Here is a 21,366-nt window from a genome sequence, read left to right on the forward strand (position 1 = left end):
TTGTTTTCATAAAAACTATGAGATAATTTAACTATTCTATATATAACCAAAATATGACAATTAAATAATTGATTATTCCATTAAAACTCAATTTAATTCGTTATTTTATAACAAATAATAATTCGTTTGATCGCAAATTGATTCATATCTTTCTTTTTTATGTTTTCAAATTATTTCTTATGCCAATCTTTATAAGCATTGATTTTACAAATGTATATAATATAATTCATTAAACCCTATTTTAGAGTTAATTTCAATATATACATAAACTTATATAATGTAATCAATATTTTATATATTGTATTTTGACTTTACACATTAACGAAATAAAATGTTAACGTGTTTTAAATTGATAATATTCTGTATCTGCAGTCAGCTGCTAGTAAAATATTAGTCAGTTCATTTTAAGAGTAATCTCACCAGCAAAAATGATTTGAAACACTGGTAAACTAGATTACAAACTTCAAAATGGTAACACATTCTTGTGGACAATTAACATATACAAGAAAGACACAGAAATAACAAATTAGAAAGGAAAATGGATTTAGGTCTCTTCTTTTGTTGGATTTACATATTGGCCTCGAAGGGGTGGGAGGAGGGGATGGGTGAGGAAGGAATAATTTTGAACCAATGAAGTCGAGGTTCGTAAGCACCAATAAACTTGTATATAGTGTGGACAACTTCACCTGGCTGGATTACCTCCTAGCTGCAAAACAAGAAGTTGACAATATAAAAGAAACAGAAAAACTTAAAAGGTAGATAGAGCATCGTGTTGGCTTGTGAATTGCTTCTCTATCTATCATTAATAACAAGAATAAAAAAAAAATGAACTCTGAAGCATAGCCTTGAATTTTAGAAACTCTTGAAGAAATTAAAAAAAAAAAAAAAGAGAAGAAGTTGATGCTTTGTTTCCCAGAGTTCAATAAAATTGTTTCTTCCATTGTTGTAATGCTATCTCCACATAATGCATGTCCATGCACAATGTGATGCATTCCTCTAAAAGGGCCAAACCAGCCAACATTAATCATTAAACAACTATCTATAACAAAATCACATATTCAGTAGCAACCATCTATATACAAAATCATTCAAAGTTAAAGTAAATTCCCTCAAACATCTATAGAGAGAGAGATCTCATAAATAGGCCCATCAACACATAAACATATACATGTATTCTCAGATTAATGTATATATAAAGCTAGCACAAGATTGTTGCACTGATCGAGCTTATTAAAGGCATTCAACCATATTAGAGAAATGTTCTTTATGGCAGTTTTTCAAGTAGTATTTTTAGTTAATCAAAAGAATTCAATCTTTCAAATAGCACGGGTCAAGTGGCAGTGTCTATATTAATAAAAGATCAAAGAATCAATTCATTACAAATATGAATACTTGGTTATAGTCCATATTTCCCTTTGCACATGTTTTTTCTAGTCACTTTAAAGCTCTTGAACGTCTCTGCAGCTCAAATCCTCTACCAACAAGGTAAAAAGTTAAAAAAACTCGAATAAAATACTTGAGCATGCATAGACTTCAAATATGCAACAAAATCAGGATTTTGATTCATCCCCAACATTTAATAACTGGCACAATGAATATAAATAACTAGCTTATCCATAAGCATGTACAAGGACGAAGCTCCAATCAACCCCTTTAAAAAATGCAAGTTGATTTGAGATCATGATATCATGATTCAAGGATAAGATGTGAATTTAACAATCAATGGCCAATTCATAGAAAAAATCATGGGATTTTGCCTAACCATAATGTTCTCAAACTAACTTATATTCATCCATGGCAGGATTTTGAGATGAACTGTCATACTTCAAGCTTTTTGTGAGATTAAAGAAATGTGCAACCACTTCTTCGGGTGTCCCGACTAGAACCCTATGACCCAAATTAAGAATGTGCCTGAGTGGTCCTGCACACTTAACAACCCTGAAAAATAGATAGCACCAGTTTAAACTACTAGATCCATTAGAAGCTTATTTTAAGTTATATTTTACTCAGAAACAGAAATTCAAGATTCAAAAGCTTACACATCCGTATTTATGTCTTACATTGGTTGATCTAATGCCTTTGAATATACCAACATACATATTGATAAATGTTCTTCAAGTCAATAGTTGTGGTTGCAAGGTCAGACACCCAGGATGAGACACTTAGCCCTCAAATTAGGTAAATAACTTTTGCAAGAATAAAATAAGGTAAATTTAAATTGAAAAAAGGCATTCATTATGAGCCATTTCCCCTTTTTTTTATTTGGTGGCTGGTGAGGGCTACTTGGGGGACGATTTCAACTACCACTACAAGGAGTAGGGACCCCCTCCTTACCACTTTCCATGACCATAAACCTACTGATCCATCTTTCATTGATAAAGTGGCTTCTGTGTGTGTACCATAATAATATTAGCAACAAAGGAAACATGAACCCATGTTCAAATATAGATACAATCTAGCAAGTTTATTGAAGTTGTGCTGTAAAAAAATTCAAAAACAAAGTTCAATAGATATGACAAACCTTTGAATTTCCTCTGTCCCTGCAGGATGTGGAGAAAACAAGTAAGCAGGTTCAACATCTCCCTGCACACTGATATCGTTACCCAAATGCTTCCTTCCATCAGCCATGACCACTGTCCAGTCAAGTCCAATCACATCAACCCCAGTTCCCTTCATGCGCTCAAGGAGGCCACCGTTTCTATTAATGTAGAGAACAAGAAGTCTATTTGGGCATTTACTCCATACTACATTCACAATCTGCAATTTCAGGAACCCAATAGAAGATTACAAAGGTGAAATGAAAAGGTATCAAAACATGTTATCTAAGGTAAATTTTCTCAAACCACTGAACAGGAGTTGATTGCAGGTAGTAACTAATAATGTAAGAGAGTATCATATAATGTCTCTTTCAGCTCTTCTTTTATATAATTAACAAAAAGTAGGGCTCCTCACTTACAATAAATCAATGTTCAAAATCCATACCCCTATTTGGTTGTTAGCTTTTCCACATGCTTTTTAGCTTTCATGGGTGAAAAGAGTGAATGATTACACTTTTATATCGAACAATATACTTGAATTGGTGTTACATTTTAATCGTTTGCTCATTTTTAATGAAATATGATTTTATTTTTTACAGTTTGCTTTCATCTTATACCAATTGTCAGGAAGCAAAAAGTAAGTAGCAGAGACAACAATCAATGGAGCTTGAAGTATCCTGGATATTTTGACAAGAGCCACTTTGGTGAAACCAACAATAGAACTAACAGTCATGGCAAAATAGAAGGGAATTGTTCTACTCATTTTGTGCATAATTTCATCACTTATGACAAATAATGAGATCTGCAATTTCTAAGCAGTGAGGTGAGAATGATTAAGTAAGCAAATGTAATGATGCTTTATCAATCAACTATGTACCAAATTACCTTTGTTATGTAAGGCTTCAACCATTGCTCCCACATATCAGATGGTAGTTGTCCACCCCATGAATCAAATATTTGTATGCAATGTGCTTCAGATTCCACTCGGTAAATAATTTATTCAGATATTGCCTTTGTTAACTGAGAAAGAAGAGCACTCAATAATTTAGGAGCTGTGTGGCACATACTCTTTATGGCTGTATAAGTAAGGGTTGTGCCTCCCTCTACAACATATGTGGCAATTTTCTAAGGTGCTCCAGCAGAACCCAGCACCGCAGCATGACCTCTAACCTACATAAAAAATAACTTATAATTTAAAAAAAAAAGAAAAAGAAAAAATTTCAATTATAAAAGTTTATAGAAAATTAGTAATCACAACCTTATTTATAATGCATGCAATGAAAAATGAGAATCACCTCCTCGTGCAAAATCTTAAGGGATTCCCCTAACAAAATGTAGTTTCCCCAAGTCAATTGGATGCAATGACTTCAAGCCATCCTCAGAGCAAATCGATGACTGAATAACAGGGCCCCTTACTTCTTCAATGTCAAATGGGACACCAAATGCAGGCAGTGGAGTAAGTATATCGGAGAAAATTATCACTCCATCCGGATGGAAAGCTTCCCAAGGCTGTAAAGAAATTTCCACAATGAGATCAGTTGTCTCTGACCTCTCTCTGAATGATGGGTGTTTCTCTACAAGCTTTCTGTAAACAGCCATATACCTTCCTGCCTGCCACATCATCCAAGCCGGAGGCCGACTTACAGGCTCTCCTCTCGCAACCTTTACCAACAATGAGTCTAAATAAAAGATGAACAGAGATGGGAATAAGTTGAAAGTATCATTAAAGTCCAAAGACAGGAATGTTCTTGCCATCACCGACATACCAACATAATTACAAAAATTCCTTTCCACTATCAAGTAAAATAATTGTCAAAGTCGCACAGATTACATATAAAGATCCCAAATCGATATAATACCCATCTTGATTCTTCAATGCCATGAAAGTTCACAGCTTTTATAACTAACATCATTCGTCATATTATCATCTCTTAAAAAATGCAAAAATTGCAAAATTTCATCTCAATACAAATGGATATTAATGCTGGCAGCCAAGTTTTAGAGCCAAAACCAAGGCTGGCATACCGATCCCCATCCATGCTTCATTACACTACTCGAAGACATAACTTTAAACTAATGTAACCCATTTCAACTATGGCCTAGCCTTATCCAACCAAGTTGGCATTTCAGAACAAATAATCTGAATTCAATTCTCAATCAAACTTCTCCTAAAATTAACCCCGTTATTGTATTCCCAAAATTGCAAAAACATTAAAAAAAAAACCAAAAAAATATAATTAATAACCAATCAAATGAAGAAACAAAAAAAAATTCAACCCAAATATAAAAAAAAAAATCCAGATAACAAAACCAAATAAAAGGGGGACAAAGAGATGAAGACGTGAACTTTACCGGTAGTAGACTTAGAGCAAGCTATAGAAAACTTCTTAAGTTTTGCTCCTTTAGGAGATGAAACAAAAGCTCCAGGGAAGCTATTATTTTCATTAGAGTGAAAACCCAACCGCACAGTCAAGCTTGAGGATTAAACTCCCGATGAACTGCAAGCACTGCATTCAAAAAAAAAAAAAGATGAAAATTAAAAAAAAACTTCTAAAATATTAAGGCCTACAATTTTGATGCTTATTGAAATGGGGTTCTGACCTTGGTAGTGAAAAGAAGCTCATCTTTTAAAGTGAATTTGAGACAGGATTTTGCAGTTTAGGCGGATGTTTTCTGTTTGTTAGCTCTGTTCCTTGATCTTTGAAAGAAATCGATGGTAGGCTTTGCCCTCCCTTGAAACCCAAAAAGGGAAAGAAATCAATGGTGTGACTCGGTATGGTCAGTTAAGTTGATGGTTTTTATCTTGCCACGTGATTCGTAAATTAATGGTCAAATTCTATATTAGTCTGCAAACTTGAAAATTTTCAAATTGAATTATCACAGGCTTAGACCTTCAAGTCAAAATCCGTATGGCCTTAGATTAGGGTTGAACTCCTTAGTCTAATCTCAGCCTATAAACCAAGTGTACGGATACTAAACTGACAAGGAAAGACAGAATATGCAAGCTAAGAAAATAAGAGAATAACAAAACAGTTAAGGTTAGAGTAAGGATCTTATATTATTTAAGTTGTGGCTATATGTATACGAGGGTGGAAGATTTTTTATTTATAGTTAAGTCTTTCATACAATAAGTGTTAAGTTATATACCTAAATTTTAGGGATTACATTAGTTTAAATCTCATGATTTTAGGAGATATGATACAGTCTTGGATTTTAGGAGATATAATGTTGCAGCATATTTTCAGCATATTTGATCTAATCTGAGTGGGAATCTATCTTGATCAGCTTAAAAAAATTCTAATTGAATCTTAAATTGTCCAAATGTGTATCACTGTCATCCTTCCATCAACTGAATTGTTTAAATTAATTGTAAATCCTACATAACATGACACATAATCTGAATAATTTATATGATGTGAAATTTTTTGAATGCCAACTTAGCAAATAAAAAAAACAAAAGAATTTTTTTTTGTAACAATTATGGGGTAAGCACACAACATTTTGTTTTTTTTTTTTAAATGAGTAATTTTGTAGATATTTAAAAACATAAAAACTTAGGTGTATTTTTTTTATATGGGTAGCAAAGTAGCAAAAAATGGTATCAAATCAGTTTTTATGATTTTTATTTATTTAATTTAATGTCTTTTGATTCTTTTAATTTAGTGATGGTTTTTGTTTAAATTTACAGCAACTTAGTGATGGTTTTTGTTTAAATTTTTAACAACTTGATGCTTATGGGTTTTTTCAATTGTGATTCTCCAATAGATGAACTCAACAAGGTAGTCATTCTAAGTTTATTAAGGAAGCTGTGAAGAATGAAAAACCAAAATCAAGTCCCTTCAGATAATGTAAACAACAACAATTGCAAGCATAAAAACTGGAAGTGGATTGCAATACGTTTGCTTGTAGTTATTTTTATGATGTTGGAAAAAAAATTGAACAAATTTAGTATATCATTTAGGTTAATTGGCTTGTAATATGTATGCTATTGATTGGAAGCTGTTTATGTTTGTAAACTTGCACATTTTATTATGTTTCATGGGTATTAATGCAAGTCTGTTCATAAAGTAGTATATTTATAAGTTATGTAGTATGATTATATTTGTATGATAACATATTTTGTGTAATATAATTATATTGACATCAGAATAAATGGAATGATCCTGAAAATAGAACAAGAAGTAGTTGACTATTGTTTGTAGTAACAAATTTGTAGAACACTTCCATAAGTAATGACTATGAAACATACATAGGTAATAATAACTCTATTTTGTAAAAATGACTACAAGTTTATATAACACTTCTATACATAAACAATAATTTCATATTTTCATTTCAAATAAGAACAAAATATAAGTTTGTATACTTTAATGCCAGTCATGTTTTGTATACTTTGTACACTTCAAAAGACTAATGTTCTAACAAAAAATGCAATTTTGGACAACCCTTAAACTGGTTACAGTTTTGTACACTTCAATGCCAGTAAATTCAAACCCTAAACTAGCTACACTGAAATATCTTGGCAAAATCAAACACAATTTGCCAGCACAATCAAAAACAATGTTGTAATAAAAAATTATAATGTTCTAACAAAAAATACAATGTATGACAAAATAACTTTTTTTTCACACTACAAACTTCTTCATTATGCAAACTTTTAGACCTTTTGTTGTTTGGCCATATGCTTCCTAGCAACATGCTTGAACAATCTTTTCATGGAAGCTAGACTTTATGAAAGAGATTTTGAACCCTGAATTACACACAAAGATAAAAATTATTAAAAATATAATCTGGTAGTAACCTTAAAGCAAACCAAAAACCAAATTAACTTACTTTATTAGAAGCTGGAGTTGGAGTATAAGCATGAGTAGGATTCAACATTGCACTTACTATATCACTTTGTGAATGTTGTGTACCTAATGGTAAATTATTATGGTACAGACTTGAACCTTTAAATATAACAAACCTGCTGTTATGGTACATAGTCTAACTTGAACCTTTAAATATAACAAACCAATATGGTTAGACAATATATAGGTAAGTCATTATTTACCAATATAAATATAAATACTTATGTCAAACATCCATTTAAGTGTTACATCATACAATGAAATTGACTGTTGTTGCTATTGATGATTGGTTGTTATTGGTATTCTTTGCTGTTGGAATTGCAATTGACTAGACCTGACTGTTGTTGTTGTTGGTAGGTTGCTATTGTTAGCAGGTTGTTCCTGTTAATGGGTTGCTACTGTTAGAGGTTGTTACTATTAGTAGGTTGCTGCTATTGGATATTTGTTGTTGTTAGTGGTATGCTACTATTTGATTGGGAAATTTGCTGCATTAGACAAAAAAATGAAATAAAGAGTATCAATTCAACCATATTACACAATTTTAAAATTATAAATATTAATTACAGTTGATTGTACTTGGGGAGTATTCTTACAAGATCTTTTATAATGACCATTTTGTCCATATTTGGAACATGGCATTGTGACACAAAATTTTCTAAGCTTAGCATTTGTGGTCTTTACTTTATCAGGTTTTTTTTTCTTCTTTTAGTCTTAGATCTGTCAAGTTATTTCATTTGTACCTCAAAAGGTTTTGGCTTATAGTCACATAGAGACCAATAATTCTCACCCCTGATTGGATTGATGGCTTCCTTGTAGATCTTCTTTTGTCTGTCACCAGAGTAATATTCATGCATAGTCTTCAATCGGCTTCTTATTGAACAAAATTATAAAAATTGCATGTGGGCAAGGAATACCAAATAACTTCCATTTTCTACAACTACATGACTATTTATCTAGGTCAACTACATAATGATTTGTCACGTTTTTTATTTCAAATATTCTCTATGTAAATGGTTGTGGTCAGTACTTCTCAGAACAACTCTTTGTTCTTATCAACTTTCTTTTGAATCTTTAGACAAATCAACCCAGAATACTTATCCATGACATTCCTCTTAACATAAAGCCTCTTTATCAGTTTACACCTAATTATTTAGCACATAGTCAAAATTGGCTTGTCTCTAGCATCCAAAATGTACTTATTGAAGCATTCATACAAGTTGTTAAATAGAATATCATATTTAGAGACTGTGCTGAAATAAGACCTTAACCATTTTTGTGCTGGCCTTTTGGCAAGCCAACCATGTGCTTCTAGGAGCTTTTCTTTTATCTTGTCCATGATTGCATTAAATTTTGGTATATGGCTTACCCTAACTACAGCTCGTAAAACATCCTTTAAAGCCTTCCTTCGATGGCTATCATTTTAAAAGTTGTTGTATAAATGCCTTACACAGCATTTATGCTTTGATTTTAGGAACAGTTTTTTAAGTGAAGCTTTCAAACCCTATGATAAAAAAATAAATGATTAGACAAAACACTTTAAATAGAAGTTAAACTATAAGCATATAATTCACCTTTTGTTTGTCAAACATCCAAGTCCAACTGTATTGATTTTTCATATTCGGATCCTCCATCAATCTTTTAATAAACCAAGTCTATGTTTCAGTATTTTCAATCTTTACCATAGCATATGCAAAAGGATAAATGTGATCATTAGCATCAATTCTTACAGTAGTAAGCAGTTGGCCTCCATACTTTTCTTTCAAATGATAGCCATAAATACTAATTATTGGCCTACAATAATCAGCTTCAATAGCACTTGCTTTTAGACAAACATATAATCTTTAAAATAGACCAGCATCTAACTTACACAGAACAGTGGATCTTTGGTTACTTCTTCTAATTTCTTTTGTATAGCTTCTTTACTTGGAATAGTATTCCAAGTAAGTCTTAGTAAGTTTTTTCAAAGCCAACTGTTTAGCTCTCCATAACTTCAACCTAGGCACAAGCAACGCAATCTTTATACACATGTATTTCAAACAAAGGCAAAGAAAAATTTTGATCAGTAAGGAAACATTTCATATACCTTTCTGCCAACCACCTATAATCCATATTCTTATTGGTATAGTCTTTGCAACAAGAATGCTTGAACTTATAAGTTTTAATCTGAAAGGTAGGATCCTCTATTTTAGGCCTAAATTTTTTACTATGTAATGTCCATTCACACCCTTTTTGCATACAACCCTCAATCTCAGTTTGTCATTTCTTTTTAAAATAATGTTCACCTTATCTTTGATGCTAGCAATCTTTACAACATCTTTTAATTGCTTATTATCCTTAAATAACATTCCAACACAAAATATAGGGTCATCTATGTCAATGTTTTAAAATTCAGGCCATTTTTTCCTATTATCATCATCTGATTTATCAATACTATAAAGATCATCATTAGAATTGACTCCTAATTCTTTTTTTGTCTCTTCATGACTAGTATCTCCATCATATTTGAGATCCACATTAATTTTTAAAATTAACATTATCTTCATCTTCATCCAACTCATACTCACTATCCCTATAGTTAAAGTCCTCACTGTCCATATAGTCAGATTCCTCACTTTTAGTTCCATTTTCATTGTTTTCATTTTTATGAAATTTTTTTACATTAGGCCCTTTTGCACTGGTACCAGGCCTCTGTGCATTAGGCTCTACATATACCTTAGATTGTTGGTAAACAATAATGTACCTACTTGGAGACATATGCTCACATTTTTCCATCATATCAGCATTAATGGTAATTTCTACTAATCTATTCTTTGTATTAGGCTTTTCCATAAATACATATTAAATCCAACATGCCATATCGTATCTACCATGCTATGAAGTTCAAATAAAAACATTTTATCAACTTCACACAAGACAAAATAAGCTATTTATCTTTCTATATATTAAGCACCTAAAAAATAGCCCCCATGATGCAAAGTTATAGTGAAATAAAGGGAAACATCCTCTGCCATGCATAAAAAATAAAAAATAATATTGTTATAAGACATAACACTATCAAGGATAAAATATTAAAAAAAAACTAAATCAATAGAATATTAAAAAAACATATTGTTAAATTAATGTAGGACAAATTCTATATTGGTCCCCAAATTTGAAAAAGTTCTAAGTGAGTCTTCAATTGTCCAAACGTTTGTCAATTTGGTATTTTCCTCTGAACCACATTCATACACATTTGGGAAGCTGAAGACTCAATTAAAACTATATTAGAGACCAAAATAGAATCTAACTGGACCAAATTAACACACGTTTAGGCAATTGATGACTCAATGAGAACTATATTAGGGACCAATATAAAATTTGACCCCATTGTTTAGGAATTTAATTTTTAGGGAATAATATAGTTCTATATTTAATGTTTATTGTATGATTTTATTGTATGGGAATGTTGTTTGTTATATGATTTTATTGTTTATTCTATATGATTTTATTATATGGGAGTGTTGTTTATTGTTGTTTATTCTATTGTATGGGAGTCCTGAGTCTTATTTAGTTTTTGCTATTAAAGTTGTATTAAATATGTATGCGGGTTATAATAGTTAATATGACATATACCTTGACAATGGTGGTCATCTTATTTATATGTCCTAACTTATGATGATTGATCAACTAAATATTTTTATTTTTATTGTTTTTCAAGCTTTTGTTTAGGGTTTACTATTGGTACTTTAAAGTTGTGACAATTATGAATGATACTCTGTCTTTAATTTAGTTGTGATAGTTATCAATGATTCACATTCCCTTTATTATTTGCTCTGTTATCCTACCATTTATTTTGTTTAATTAATTTAATCTTTCTTTTACATCTTGCCAACATATAATGATGGTTCTTATTTGCTCTGATATAATTTAACCTTTGACTTGTGAGATTTTTTCAATGGTTTATGCAAGAAATGGCATATTTAAAATGTATTTAAATTCAAAAACGGTATACAAATGGACAAAAATGGCAAACAAAGTATATGTTTAGGGTTCTATTAATTTGTATTATTTATAAGGTAGGCAGAACATCCTTAAAAAAAAAGCCCTAAAATCTGAACCATAAAATAATCGTTAAATTTAAACTAGGCTTATAAAAAAATCAAACAAGATGGATAAACAAATCAAACAAAACTTAAACATGAAAAACCTTAAACAAATCAAACAGGAAGCATAAAAATCAAAAACCCTTAAAAAAATTCCTAATGCAAACAAGAATAAACCCTAAGTCATAAATAATGCAAAATTATCCAAAATAAAAAATAAACAAGCAAAAAAAACTAACCATAAACAATTTCACCATCGTCGGCCTTTTTCAAACTCCAACTTATGATATTCCCTTTTTAAAACCCCCAAAACCATATGGTCCCCTTTTGGTATGTCCTCTCATTGAGAAGTGGTCCCCTTTAGTCAATCCTTTTCACTTCATAAGGTCATTTCCTTTCTGCACATGTCTTTATCATAGATACTATTTCACAGAGTCTTTTCTCTTTCACAGTCTTTTTTTTATCTCCCTGTTTTTTACTCTTTTTTTTTGTTTGATCAACATTCATTTTTTAGCTTTTTGCCTTTTCAAATTTATGATTAGTTTAATAGTTGATAAAAAATTTAACGTAATATGTAATGGCATTCAAAAAATTCCATGTCATATAGGTTCTTTGGATTATGTATCATGTTACGTAAGATTTATAGTCAATTTAGACGGTCTAATTGATAGAGGGATGACATTGACACACGTTTTGACAATTTAGGACTCGATTAGAACTTTATAAAATTTAGAAACTAATATAGAATTTGACATATAATTTAGGGACCACGCATATTATTAACCTTAAATTTTTAGATATAAAGAGAGCAAGTGATTTAAAAAAAAAAAGTCAAAAGGAATGGATAATTCTAGTGTTTTGTTGATTTTATGCTATGTTTAGATAGACATTAATAAAAAGAAAAACAAAGTAAAGAAAAGAAAAATTTTTTAGAGGAAATGAAACGATACACATACCTAGCTAAAATTAAAAAAAGAATGAAAATGAAATAAGTCCAACTAACCATTGTTTGGTTAAAGAGTATAAAGGAAAAGAAATTATTCATTATAATTTTTTTTTCAATTATATTTTAAAATGTTTAATTTATCATGTGAATAATTTAGAAATTAATTATTTTAAGTAAAAAAAAATTGATAAAAGATATGAATTTTGTATTAATTTATAAAATACTATAGGTCTACAATTACTTTTTTACAATTATTTTTTTAGAATTAATTTCACTAAGAAAATTCCAAAATCTAAATATGTCTTAGCAAATAAATTAATTATAAACATATATTAGCTTTTTCTTATAAGTTTAACAAGCTTCATTAATATAGATATGGTTTTTTCAATTCTACATATATTTTTCATGTACATGTTTTTTCTTTTTCATTTTTTCTCAAATTTATGAAATAATAATGAAAAATATAAAATAATATAATATTCAACATAAATTAAAAAATAAAAGATATGAATATTTTTCTTTATGGACAATGATAAGTTACTAAACCAATAATAACTTAAAATTTTATTTTCACATAAAATCAAGAAAATATTCTAAAAGAAAGAATAAAAGAATAATAAATATACATACAAAAAAATTTATAAAAATAAATTTGAAGACCATAATATAAGAAGTTGTTGAAAGCAAAATAAGTAACGTAACAGGTTTAGGTTTGATAAAAAAAGTAAATAATAATACCACTTGTCGAGCTTATAATATATCTTTAAAAAAAAAGAAAATAATAAAGGTATAAATATCATTTTATATTAAAAAAATTTTACTTTTTTTCTTTTCTTTAGCTTTTTTCTCAATTTGAGGTGATTAAAAAATGGAGCTTTCAAGAAAAAGGGTGAGGTGCTCAACCCTCTTTCCTTTGTTTTTATTATAATTTAAGTCAAACAAGAAATGTTTCTTGTTTTTGTTGTTTTCCTTTCTTTTTCTCTCATTTCTTTCAATCCAAGCATAAATTTAGGTACAGAAATTCCATCTAATCCAGGATATTTAAAATTCCTAGACTAGTTAATAAGAATTGGGCTTAAAATTAATTTTAGATAGATTTATTCAAGTCTGAGTCATGTTTTGGGCTATGATATTTTGGGACCCATTTTTGGGTCATACCGTTTTAGGTTGCCCAAGAGCCTAATTTAATTTAATTTAATTTAATTTATTTATAAAAAAAAAAAGATAAAAACGAAAAAGAGACAGAAACGAGAAGGATTCAAAAAAAAAAAAAAAAAGATGAGATAAGGAAAGATTTGAAATTTTAAAAAATCTAGATTAAACCTATTTAAAATTGAAATCAAATTAATAGATAAGATGCAAATTTAAATCTTCAATCCAACATAAGGGAAAAATAAGAAGCAATTGACCAAAGAAAGAATACAAACAATTAGCAAAATTCTAGAGTGGAGGGTCGATCATTGGCAGCTTGAAGTTTAGAGGAATTGAGTACTACCATTGCATTGCTTTTTGCATGGCTCTTGAAAAGGTTGGTCATCTAAAGCAATTTGTATTCCTTCCGTCAGAGAAGTTCTTTTACTTTGACTATTTCTTGATGAGTTAAAAAAAACCCCTTTGTCACTTAACTCATTAGCAGCCACTTGTCTTACAATTTTCTTTTTTAATTCTTGCTTGCTTATTTAAAGTTAAAAAAAAAAAAAAAAAAATCTCTCAAGCTTCAAATTTACAGCCACTTGTGCATGTAAAATTTGTACCACACAAATTACAAACTCAAGCATGTTGACATTTGGCAAAGATATTTACCATATTTGGGCTAGAAAATTGAAAGCATTTACTATGAGATGGTGTTTTTATGTCGTCCAAAAACCATGCTTAATGGTTCGCACTTCAAGTTGCCATGTCATTCAGAATCAATTTGTTCAAGATTAGGCACGTATGCTGAAATTTATTATTTATTAACTTATTTCATCTTTGTTTAATTTTTTTTAATTATAGCTTTTTTTAAAAGGGTTTGAACATTTTTAAAATAAAATAAAAATATAATAAAAAATTTTAAAAGTAAGTGACATTATCTTGATGATGAAATTTTAGAGAATAAAAAGTAGTTAAACTTTTTAAAATTTTTTTAAAAGAATATTTTTAGAATGATGAAAAATTTACATTTCAAAATGAGTGAAAAATCGTAAAATTTTTAAATATTTTTAAAATGGTACAAACTTTTGTACAAAATTTTTTTATGAAAATTTTATTTTAAATATTTCCACAATGATGAAGTCTTATGCAAAGTTTCATTTTTAATCCTTCCAAAATGGTGAAATTTTTACACGAAGATTTTATTTTTACTTCCAAAATCATGGAAGCTTTACACAAATTTTCGTTCTTTATATTTCCAAAATAATAGAAAATTTATACAAATTTTCATTTTAATCTTTCCAAAATGGTGGAAGTTTTACACAAAAATTTTATTTTTAATGCTTCCAAAATGATGGAAGTTTTATACAAAATTCCATCTTTTAAAAAAAAAAATTCCAAAATGTGGGAAGTTCCCTTTTTTTACGCAAAGATTTCATTTTTTTTTTCTTTTTATACTTCCAAAATGGTGGAAGTCTTATAAAACTCCAGTCTTAATACACAGAAAGTTTCAACTGCTTCCAAAATGGTGGATGTTTTCATACAAAATTTTATTTTAAATATTTTCATAATGATGAAAGTTTTCGCACAGAAATTTCAGATTGAACATTTCCAAATAGTGGAAGATATTATTTTAAACATTTCTAGAATGGTGAAAATTCCCAATATTTCTAGAATGATGGAAATTTTATTACACAAAAATTTCATTCTTAAATATTCCCAAAGTGGTGGAAATTTTCCTTCCAACTTTCATATTTCCAAAACTATGAAAGTTTTTCCACAAAAATATCATATTTCCAGAATGGTGGAAGTTCTCATACAAACTTTCATTCTTAATATTTCCAAAATGGTCTTAATTTTTACACAAAAATCATTTTTTGATTATTCCAAAACGGCGGGAAATTATAAAGGTTCTCATTTTATTTTAATTTTTAGATCAAGTGAACAATGGATTCTTTAAATACTCTTGAAAAATAATTTGAAAGTTTTGGGAATTTCATAGAATGATGGAGAAATCAAAAAATTCTCACTAACGTTTAAAAAAGCTTAAAAGAAATAAAATAAAATTTTACTTAGATAATCTTAGGATAATTTAGAATTAATTGGTATCGTCTATTGGACAAGCATATGGGGTGCTATAACTTTTCAATACGTAATTGAAATTTCAAACTTAATTTTTAAGCGTTGACCAAAATTTATTTTTTTAGAAGCCTAAATCGAGCTTAGGATGTCTATAAAAGGATAGGATGATTAAGGTAACCAATCACACTTATATAAAATTATTAGTGATAACTTCTATGTTTGACGATAAGTTACAAACTTATATGTTGTGACCTTAAGAAATGTATGTTTTTTTGTTTGGTTTGTAGGATTTATGATTATCTGATGAATTCTTTTACTATATTATTATTGATAACACATGAATAACATGTGATATTCATATAATCATTTATTTAACATTTTTATAATATATTTATTTAACACATGAACACTTAATAGAAATAATAATATGATATATGAATAATATAAATTACTTTTAAAATAAAAAATTTAATGTCTCACATTCGATCACTACAAAAAATTTTTCATATATTGACGTTTAGTTATACTGACAATCAAATTCTGTCAGTAAAAGAGACTTTTACTGATAGATTTTTAATATCGTCAGAATGTATTATACTTATACCAACACTTTATTTAGCCATCGTTATAAATAAACTTTTTTTTACTATATATGACTATTTGTCAATATAAATATATTATATACTAACGGTTATTAATGTAATTGTCAGAATAGGCTTAAAAAAGAAAAACTATTGGCTTGTAAAAAATTGAATGGGATTATTGAATGCTTTTTTTGTCAAAAACATCTTCAATAATCCATTCAAAAAATTTTGAATAGGGATTATTGAAGGTGTTTTTAGCCAAAAACATCTTCAATAATTCATACAAAAAAATTTTTGTATGGATTATTTACTGACGGTCAAATTTCATCAGTAAAAGAGACTTTTATTGACGACTTTTGAATACCATTAGAATATATCATGTTTATACCAATACTTTATTTAATTATTGGTATAGTAAACTTTTTCTAATGGTATATGACTATCCGTCAGTATAAATATGTTATATACTAACGGTTATTAACGTAACTATCAGTATAGGCTTAAAACAAAAAAAAAAAACTATTGGCTTACAAAAAAATTAAATGGGATTATTGAAGGCATTTTTGGCCAAAAACATTTTTAATAACTCATTTAAAAAATTTTGGAGAGGGATTATTAAAGGCGTTTTCGGTTAAAAACACATTAAATAATCTATACGAAAAATTTTGTAAGAGATTATTGAAGGGCTTTTTGGCTAAAAACGCCTTAAATAATCTCTTACAAAAAATTGAATACGATTTTTAAAGTATTTTTAGCCAAAAATACCTTAAATAATCTGTTAACAAAAACACTGGAACAGCTCAATTGGTTAGAGCATACAGCTATTAACTATAAGATCGTAGGTTTAATCATTCTTTCTAGCATTTTGAAGGTTTTTCAAGGGATTATTGAAGGTGTTTTTGACAAAAAAAAATGCCTTGAATAATCCTATTCAATTTTTATGAGGGAATTATTCAAGGCATTTTTGGTCAAAACACTTTGAATAATCTATTAACAAAAATACTGAAACAGTTCAGTCAGTTAAAGCATACGGTTATTAACCATAAGGTTGTAAGTTTGGTCATTCCCTTTAGCGTTTTAAAGGTTTTTCAATGGATTATTGAAGGCATTTTTGACCAAAAATGCTTTGAATAATTTTATTCAAAAATCGAATTTACGACCTTATGGTTAATAGCCGTATGCTTAAACCGACTGAGCTACTTTAATATTTTTATTAACAGATTATTCAAGGCATTTTTGGTCAAAACGCCTTGAATAATCCTATTCAATTTATTGTAAGGGATTATTCAAGGCGTTTTTGGCTAAAAATGCTTTAAATAATCCTATTCAATTTTTTAAGGGATTATTCAAGGCGTTTTTAGCCAGAAACGCCTTGAATAACCCTATTGAATTTTTTGTAAGGGATTATTGAATGTGTTTCTAACCAAAAATACTTTTAATAATCCCCTCAATAAATTTTAGAATAGATTATTGAAGGTATTTTTAGTCAAAAATACATTCAATAATCCCTCATAAAAATTTATTGAGGGGATTATTCAAAGCTTTTTTGGTCAGAAACGTTTTGAATTACCGCATTAAATTTTTTATAAGTGATTATTCAAGGTGTTTTTAGCAAAAAATACCTTGAATAATCCAAAAAAAATGGCAGGCTTATGAATTTAAATCATTTTCTTTACCTCCACATTCTATTGACTCTACATGCTTAATCTCTACCTCCCACCGACTCTCTCTACCTCCACCGACTCCACTAACTTAAACCCATCGGCACCCATTTTGTTTTATAGCTGAATCAAAGTTGCAGTATCAAAACTCTCGTCATTTCTCAAAGGTAATTTTCATTTTCTGCAATTCAATTTTGTGTCATCGAGCATGCTTTTTTTTTTGTATTTTTAGCTGTATTAAATGAATCTAAACTCAATCTTGGTCACCTTGAAAAGTAGATGAGGGCCTGAAAATGTTATTAGCGGCATTGTTTTTGTTAATAAAACAGCTTCAATAGGAAAAATAGATGAAAACTTCATTTGTTTTATTGTGGATTGGTGGCCTCTTGATAAATGTAACTATAGAACATGTAGCTAGGGAAGAGCTTCTCTTCTTAATCTAGTAAGCATCTTATCCTTAGGCCTCTTGGATAAAAATATCACAGAAAAAAAAATCCTTCTTTATGAAATTTTAATGCCTGCTTCGCTTTTACAGGAATTTCTTAAATAACAATCTGACTGATCAGGAAATGAATTGTGTGGCTCCGACATTGGAACAAGAGTTGCACCAGATCATTATGCATTTGATGTGAATAATATTCAAAACATTGTTCAAAATATATATAGAAGATTTGAGGTTCAACCATTAGTAATAGTACCAAGAAGATTACTTGATGCAAACTTCAAGTACCATGTTTGTAGACAATCAATCATAAATATTTTTTTTTTTTTTTTTGGATTTGGTACATTGATGTTAGTTATTGACTTATTTTAAATTTGTGAATTATAAAACAATTTTGTTGTTATTTTATTTCAAATGTCATTAAATATTTTTACTTTTTTATATATTTTTACTTTATATGAAATCATATCATATTATGATTATAAATAAATTTTTAGTACTTTTATGAATAAAATTATTGTTTTTTGTAGTTGGAAAGATAAATTTAATTATAATTTATATACTTTGTTATATAATATATAATATATAATATATATAATATATACTTTTTAAAATCAAATGATATTTGTTATTAATAAATTATTGTGTTTGTCACTATCAATTATTTATTTAATTTATTATCAATTATTTAATTAATTATTTATTTAATTATATCCTGAACATAGTATATACTTTTTATTTAATTTATTATCACTTTTCCTGTTTACTTATTAATTTATTTAATTTATTTTTCACGAAATAGATGACAGTTTATTTCATAAAAGATAACAGATGTTTATAACAACCATCATTTATTCCATAAAAACGAATGAATAAATAAGTAAACATACAAAGTGCATTTAACATACAAAACGTCACATATTTATTTAATATGTTAAATAAATAAACAAATAATTTAACATGTAAAAAACTCTTAACATAATATACATACATTAATAATTTATATAATATAATAATTTTTTAACGATTGAAAATAAATATTTTATTACAAACATTTGTTTCATTTCAATTAATTAGAATATTATTGACATAATATATATGTTAATAATTTTTATTATTATGTTTTCAATAAATAAAATCAAACTAATTGTAAAAACCTTAATTTAACAAAAACTAAAACAACTAAAATAATTTATATTTTTATATCATTTTTCCATATGTAATGCTAGGTGTCAAATGTTGAGACTTCAAAGCCTCTAAGCGTTTTAGATTGGATTTTGGTTCATAGATATCTAATTTTATCCATATCAATTCAAATTTATTCAATTGTTAGAATGCTCGGTTTCAACATTCTCATTTGGGCTAACTTAAGTGCTTAAATTAAATTTAGTTTGTGTGGGCTTGTTACAAATTAATTAGTTTTTTCATTTTATAAAGATCAAAACTCAGTTCAATTCAATTTAGGTCAATTGAAAATTATAATTTATATAAAAAATTAAATTAAGAAACACTCTTTTAAATTTATTATTTTTTTAAATGAAAAATAAAATAAAAAATTACCTTTTGTTTTGGCTTTTGGCCTTTAAAAATATGATACGATTTTTGTATTGTGTTGTGTGTAGGGGTGTAAATGATACAATAGTACTCGTAAGTTACTCGGGTTCGATTTGAAAAAAACTCGAATTCGATTCGATTATTGTCGAGTCAAGCTCGAGCTCGAGTAGCTCGACTTATCGATCGAGTCGAATTCGAGTATTCTTATATCTGACTCGAGTATCTCGCTAGCCTAATCGAGCTTTTATATTTAAATATATTTTTATTATTTTAATTAATAAAATATTTCGAGTCTGAGTTCGAGTTCGAGTTCGAGCATAAATAATCGAACTCTTGTCGAGTATGCGAATCAAGCTTATTTTTACATATTAATCGAGCTTAATCGAACGAGCTCGAGTAATTCGAATTCGATCACGAATCGAGCTCGAGTTTGAAGAATAAAACTCGATCGAGCTCAAGTCAAGTATCGAACTCCGAATTGTGAGTCGAGCTCGAACTCGAGCTTCTCACTATTCGATTCGACTCGACTCGTTTACAGTCCTAGTTGTGTGTATACAAGTTCCCTTGAAAAATGCATCCCATTGTATGTGTAATTTTATATATCAAAAAATTATTTCTAAAAAAATTAATTAATTAATATTTTCGTTTAAATATAAAATGTAAATTTTTTTCATTTTTAAATAGAAAAATATCACGGTTTATCATTTATAAATAGATTTGACAATTTTTGTATCCTTGTCATGCTTATTTTATATCAAATATGTATAAATTAAAAATATTATAATGTTTATTTCATATAAAATATATGTAAATTATGATATACATATATATATTTGTTTTTATCGAATCCATTTACATTTTTTAGCTAACTTTTTAAATCATATTGATTTAGCGTCTTTTTTAATTAATTTTATATAATGTTATTATGTTGTGTTTAAAATTACTAGATTTATTTATAAAATATTATTATAAATAGAATTGCTTTATAAATATGTAAATAATTAAATAAATGAACTTGATTTCTTTTATGAACTTAATTTCTTCTTACGCTGAGTTAATGACGTAAAAAATTTGAATGCAATGGTAAGTAAAATAATATTTTACCATATTTATAATAGTTAAGCTTGGTTGAATTTGACACCGAGTTAATGAAAAAACTTTTTTTTTCTTTATTTGTATCATTTTTAAAATGTTCTTGTAAACTATTTTTCATTCATTTTTTTTCCTTAACAGTTTCATATCATTTTTGGGATGTGCTTGTAAATTAATTTCAAGCATAATATTGGCTAGAAAATTAAGATCACTTGACAAAATTGTAATTGTATTATTTTCTATACAACAATGGCACAATAGTGAGATTAAATGGTTACCAAATTTTTATTTAATAATTAATTTTCATAAAATATATCATTCTAAGACACATGAATTAGTTATTTAATTACAATTATAAAATTTAAAAATTTCACATTAACAGATCAATTTGGATGAACAATAAAA

The 21,366-nt window shown here is 28.1% G+C and overlaps 1 pseudogene across 1 annotated transcript; it reads right to left on the reverse strand.

Moving 5' to 3' along the window:
- Positions 1-574: 574 nt before the first annotated feature.
- LOC111298857 (uroporphyrinogen decarboxylase 1, chloroplastic-like) lies at positions 575-5,161 on the reverse strand (annotated as a pseudogene). The gene is made up of 8 exons (XR_016329934.1): positions 5,139-5,161; positions 4,890-5,044; positions 3,833-4,216; positions 3,605-3,707; positions 3,423-3,508; positions 2,522-2,757; positions 1,763-1,938; positions 575-706 (listed from the first exon to the last, which is right to left on the reverse strand). The product of XR_016329934.1 is annotated as a uroporphyrinogen decarboxylase 1, chloroplastic-like (transcript).
- Positions 5,162-21,366: the final 16,205 nt, after the last annotated feature.

The sequence above is a fragment of the Durio zibethinus genome, chromosome 18 (assembly GCF_047325235.1).
Source record: "Durio zibethinus cultivar Kanyao isolate XHJ-2024 chromosome 18, ASM4732523v1, whole genome shotgun sequence".
Taxonomy (NCBI): domain Eukaryota; kingdom Viridiplantae; phylum Streptophyta; class Magnoliopsida; order Malvales; family Malvaceae; genus Durio; species Durio zibethinus.